Here is a 1,079-nt window from a genome sequence, read left to right on the forward strand (position 1 = left end):
GGCTTTTGGCTAAGATCCGACAGGCTTACGGCTTCGTACGCCTTCGGATCTTAGGATGCAATACTTCGGCCGCCGCTGGGTGGAGTTTGCATCGTTTTCCAGTGTCGGGTATGCAAATGAGCTTTTACGGCGCCCCATTTGAATTAGGCGGGCTTGCGCCGGACGCCTGTAAGCGTAACCGCGGCGCAGGTACGTGAATCTGGCCCTATAACTTTTGCGTAAACCAATAAATATATGCTTATTGCGTTTTTTTTACCAAAAATATGTAGAAGAATACATAAAAATTTGTTTGTTTTTTCTATTTGTGGGGAAAAAAAGGACGCCAATTTTGTTTGGGAGCCACGTCGCACCACCACGCAATTGTCTGTTAAAACGATGCAGTGCCGAATCGCAAAAAATGGCCAGGTCATTGGGCCGCAGAGAATTTGCTGTGAATTTGCACCACATCTAGTGTGAACCGAGACTTGAAGCATTACGTTTTTTTGTTTGTTTTTTAGTTGTGGATAGGGTGGGTGGAGAGGGATTAGAACACCTATTAGGTTTTCAATACTGCCTGTGTCCCCGTTGGGGAGATTCACCCTCTCTATTTGTCTTGTTTACCATTATCATTGAAAGTGAGAATGAAGGAAAATCCCCAAATTTGTCTTATCCCCAGAAAAGTAATAGAGGGGCAATTTTCCAATAGGGACACTAGTTCTGGTGATCTGGGAGGCCCCTAAGATTTTCCCTTAATTTGCAGGGATTTCCTCTCACTTCCTGTTTTGGCTTTAGGACAGGAAGTGAAGGAAAGTCTCACAGCTGGGACACATATGGTAAAAAAAATAAAAAATAAACAATTTGTCAGGGGTTATAACTCATCCCTTACCTTTTTTCAAAATGAAAAAAAAAAAAGGTTTTGCCTATAGTTCTACTTTAACTATCAGTTTTGGGTTGATACATCCTTTTGGGCGGGCTCATACTGATGCAAATTGGATGCAGATTTCTCCGCATCCAATTCACATGACAGGAGAGTGTGCTTGACTCGCAATGGAGCCGGTGTAATAAAAAAAATCTCAACCCATGAAATTTCTCGACCCCGT

Source organism: Rana temporaria, chromosome 5 (genome assembly GCF_905171775.1).
Source record: "Rana temporaria chromosome 5, aRanTem1.1, whole genome shotgun sequence".
Lineage (NCBI taxonomy): Eukaryota > Metazoa > Chordata > Amphibia > Anura > Ranidae > Rana > Rana temporaria.